Source organism: Schistocerca serialis, unplaced genomic scaffold (assembly GCF_023864345.2).
Source record: "Schistocerca serialis cubense isolate TAMUIC-IGC-003099 unplaced genomic scaffold, iqSchSeri2.2 HiC_scaffold_969, whole genome shotgun sequence".
NCBI lineage: Eukaryota > Metazoa > Arthropoda > Insecta > Orthoptera > Acrididae > Schistocerca > Schistocerca serialis.
In genome coordinates, this window is record NW_026048594.1 from 17,501 (window position 1) to 22,500 (window position 5,000).

General features: G+C 53.2%; 1 non-coding gene across 1 annotated transcript in view; it reads left to right on the forward strand.

Annotated features, from left to right (window-relative positions):
* Positions 1–3,568: 3,568 nt before the first annotated feature.
* LOC126453872 (small subunit ribosomal RNA) overlaps positions 3,569–5,000 on the forward strand; it is a 1,909-nt gene continuing 477 nt past the window's right edge. The window contains exon 1 of the ribosomal RNA XR_007585138.1: positions 3,569–5,000. This exon is cut by the window's right edge and continues 477 nt beyond it. This is a non-coding gene — a ribosomal RNA (small subunit ribosomal RNA).

The following is a 5,000-nucleotide window of genomic DNA, read 5'->3' on the forward strand; positions in this document are numbered from 1 at the left end:
CTTAACCTAACCTAATTTGTGCCGTAACCTAACCTAATTTGTGCCGTAACGTAACCCATGTTGTGCCGTAACGTAACCCATGTTGTGCCGTAACGTAACCCATGTTGTGCCGTAACGTAACCCATGTTGTGCCGTAACGTAACCCATGTTGTGCCGTAACGTAACCCATGTTGTGCCGTAACGTAACCCATGTTGTGCCGTAACGTAACCCATGTTGTGCCGTAACCTAACCCATGTTGTGCCTTAACCTAACCCATGTTGTGCCTTAACCTAACCCATGTTGTGCCTTAACCTAACCCATGTTGTGCCTTAACCTAACCCATGTTGTGCCTTAACCTAACCCATGTTGTGCCTTAACCTAACCCACGTTGTGCCTTAACCTAACCTACGTTGTGCCTTAACCTAACCCATGTTGTGCCTTAACCTAACCCATGTTGTGCCTTAACCTAACCCATGTTGTGCCTTAACCTAACCCATGTTGTGCCTTAACCTAACCCATGTTGTGCCTTAACCTAACCCATGTTGTGCCTTAACCTAACCCATGTTGTGCCTTAACCTAACCCATGGTGTGCCTTAACCTAACCCATGTTGTGCCTTAACCTAACCCACGTTGTGCCTTAACCTAACCCACGTTGTGCCTTAACCTAACCCACGTTGTGCCTTAACCTAACCCACGTTGTGCCTTAACCTAACCCACGTTGTGCCTTAACCTAACCTACGTTGTGCCTTAACCTAACCCATGTTGTGCCTTAACCTAACCCATGTTGTGCCTTAACCTAACCCATGTTGTGCCTTAACCTAACCCATGTTGTGCCTTAACCTAACCCATGGTGTGCCTTAACCTAACCCATGGTGTGCCTTAACCTAACCCATGGTGTGCCTTAACCTAACCCATGTTGTGCCTTAACCTAACCCATGTTGTGCCTTAACCTAACCCATGTTGTGCCTTAACCTAACCCATGTTGTGCCTTAACCTAACCCATGTTGTGCCTTAACCTAACCCATGTTGTGCCTTAACCTAACCCATGTTGTGCCTTAACCTAACCCATGTTGTGCCTTAACCTAACCCATGTTGTGCCTTAACCTAACCCATGTTGTGCCTTAACCTAACCCATGTTGTGCCTTAACCTAACCCATGTTGTGCCTTAACCTAACCCATGTTGTGCCTTAACCTAACCCATGTTGTGCCTTAACCTAACCCATGTTGTGCCTTAACCTAACCCATGTTGTGCCTTAACCTAACCCATGTTGTGCCTTAACCTAACCCATGTTGTGCCTTAACCTAACCCATGTTGTGCCTTAACCTAACCCATGTTGTGCCTTAACCTAACCCATGTTGTGCCTTAACCTAACCCATGTTGTGCCTTAACCTAACCCATGTTGTGCCTTAACCTAACCCATGTTGTGCCTTAACCTAACCCATGTTGTGCCTTAACCTAACCCATGTTGTGCCTTAACCTAACCCATGTTGTGCCTTAACCTAACCCATGTTGTGCCTTAACCTAACCCATGTTGTGCCTTAACCTAACCCATGTTGTGCCTTAACCTAACCCATGTTGTGCCTTAACCTAACCCATGTTGTGCCTTAACCTAACCCATGTTGTGCCTTAACCTAACCCATGTTGTGCCTTAACGTAACCCATGTTGTGCCTTAACGTAACCCATGTTGTGCCTTAACCTAACCTATAATGTGCCTTAACCTAACCTAAAGTGCGCCGTAACCTAAACTATATTGCGCCTTAACCTGACGCACGTTGTCGCTGAACCTGCTCTGTAATTGTTATGCAACCCGTTAAAGTAGTGTAGTGTTGCCTAACCGCAACCCTCGCAATATAGTTCGCTACTCGCACTGCCCGGTCCCCTGTGTATCGCGTCATGTTAAACACCTTGCAGGTGTTGCTGACTTTCCACATGCTCCTGCTATACACTGTAGTGTGGATAGCAGCAGGACGTACATGCCCCCCCCCCTTCCCCCCTGCCTTCGCAAGCTGGTCGGTGAGAAGTTTGCATGTTCAATGCCCTTCGCATGCCGACGTACTCAGCCTACGTTGTGGTACGGCCTGTCACCTGTCCGCCGATGTACGCAAAACCCACAAACTGTACTGCACATTGCTCCGTATGTACTGAATGATACATCGTGGCCCATGTGACCGTATGACGACAGCGCCTAGCAACGGCGGACCATACAGTCCAAATATTGTGCACGCAGCTACGTGTCGTCTCCCTATAAGAGCTGGATTGCAGTGTGGTACGCCATACAGACGTGTGGGAGGAACGGACGCCCTGGATGGCGATCAGCATGAGCAGTCTGTTGATGTAGTGGAGCGTGTATTCGGACGTAGTCGTCTCTTCTCACACACCGTGATAGCATGTTGCACCGCGTTCCACATCTGCGACATGCTGCAGAGGCGGGCTGACAGTCGTTCGCGCAATGGACACCGCATACGTACGGGGTCTACCTTCCACGTGTTCTCTAGGCGTGCACATGTTGTTGCGTCTATGTGGGCAGACGTAGTGTGTTGTGACACCTGACACAGGCATGCAATACTCGTTGCAAATGGCGATGGACGTGTACGTTTGCTGGTGACGTTACGCAAATGAACAACCGGTAACCCGTTGTGGTGCGGTTGTTCTCGCTAGAGGTGAATCAGTGTTGGCGACGATCGGTCGAGCTATTAACCGGTTGTTTCAGGGATACCCACCATGCCCACGAACGTGAAAGGGGACCCACCATGCCCACGAACGTGAAAGGGGATCTGGGTGTGAGGCGATACGCGGCGGTGGCTGGGTGGGACCGTCCCCGGCCGGTGAGGGGGGGCCGCCCGGCGTGCTGGCAGCGCGGTGCGTGGGCGCACGCGCTACAGCCGGCTGGTGGGGGCGGCCGGTGGCAGGCGCGCCGGCCGACGGACGCGGCAGGCGGCGCAGCTGCGCGCCGGCGCCCCCTGCTCGCGGCGCCTTGCGGCCAAAGTAGGTCCTCGCGGGCCCGGTGCGAAGCGCGGTGGCCATCTGCAGTGTGCTGGTCCGATTGAGGACTTTGTGCGCTGAGGATGCGCCGCCGCCCGGCGCTCGGCGCCGCGACGCCGTCTGCTGCTCGGTCGCCCCAGCGGTTCTCGCAGGTGGTTTGTATCGCAGCTGTGCGGACGTGTTGGCGCGTGCGCTGTGCTGGGAGAGTTCGCTTCGGCACCCAAGTAGGGCTTTTGTCCTTCTGTGGCGCTGGCGTTGGTGCTGCCGGTCACCGTAGGTGGCGCGTGTTGTCTCCCGCCGGCAATGCCACGACAGCACGCTCCCGGGCCTCTGTCGGCAGCGGCAAGCTCAGTTGGGAGCACGGGTGGTCGCACCTAAAGCGTCTACTCGCCTAACTCCGGGCGATTGCGCCTCTCTCGAACCCGACCAAGTACTTAGGACGGCGCTGCGCGCCGCCGGGACCTGAGAGGGTTTCGAGGTGTGTTGTGCAGGGGAGCTCAGCCTCCTCCTGTTTGCAGAATAATTGAGCGGACGCTTGCGTGTTCGCGCGGGCCCCCGGGACACACTCCCGGGCGGCCGGCTGCTCAGCTCTAGTTGACGCAGCTCCCTGGTTGATCCTGCCAGTAGTCATATGCTTGTCTCAAAGATTAAGCCATGCATGTCTCAGTACAAGCCGCATTAAGGTGAAACCGCGAATGGCTCATTAAATCAGTTATGGTTCCTTAGATCGTACCCACGTTACTTGGATAACTGTGGTAATTCTAGAGCTAATACATGCAAACAGAGTCCCGACCAGAGATGGAAGGGACGCTTTTATTAGATCAAAACCAATCGGTCGGCTCGTCCGGTCCGTTTGCCTTGGTGACTCTGAATAACTTAGGGCTGATCGCACGGTCCTCGTACCGGCGACGCATCTTTCAAATGTCTGCCTTATCAACTGTCGATGGTAGGTTCTGCGCCTACCATGGTTGTAACGGGTAACGGGGAATCAGGGTTCGATTCCGGAGAGGGAGCCTGAGAAACGGCTACCACATCCAAGGAAGGCAGCAGGCGCGCAAATTACCCACTCCCGGCACGGGGAGGTAGTGACGAAAAATAACGATACGGGACTCATCCGAGGCCCCGTAATCGGAATGAGTACACTTTAAATCCTTTAACGAGTATCTATTGGAGGGCAAGTCTGGTGCCAGCAGCCGCGGTAATTCCAGCTCCAATAGCGTATATTAAAGTTGTTGCGGTTAAAAAGCTCGTAGTTGGATTTGTGTCCCACGCTGTTGGTTCACCGCCCGTCGGTGTTTAACTGGCATGTATCGTGGGACGTCCTGCCGGTGGGGCGAGCCGAAGGCGTGCGACCGCCTCGTGCGTGCTCGTGCGTCCCGAGGCTGACCCCGTTGAAATCCTACCAGGGTGCTCTTTATTGAGTGTCTCGGTGGGCCGGCACGTTTACTTTGAACAAATTAGAGTGCTTAAAGCAGGCAAGCCCGCCTGAATACTGTGTGCATGGAATAATGGAATAGGACCTCGGTTCTATTTTGTTGGTTTTCGGAACCCGAGGTAATGATTAATAGGGACAGGCGGGGGCATTCGTATTGCGACGTTAGAGGTGAAATTCTTGGATCGTCGCAAGACGAACAGAAGCGAAAGCATTTGCCAAGTATGTTTTCATTAATCAAGAACGAAAGTTAGAGGTTCGAAGGCGATCAGATACCGCCCTAGTTCTAACCATAAACGATGCCAGCCAGCGATCCGCCGCAGTTCCTCCGATGACTCGGCGGGCAGCCTCCGGGAAACCAAAGCTTTTGGGTTCCGGGGGAAGTATGGTTGCAAAGCTGAAACTTAAAGGAATTGACGGAAGGGCACCACCAGGAGTGGAGCCTGCGGCTTAATTTGACTCAACACGGGAAACCTCACCAGGCCCGGACACCGGAAGGATTGACAGATTGATAGCTCTTTCTTGATTCGGTGGGTGGTGGTGCATGGCCGTTCTTAGTTGGTGGAGCGATTTGTCTGGTTAATTCCGATAACGAACGAGACTC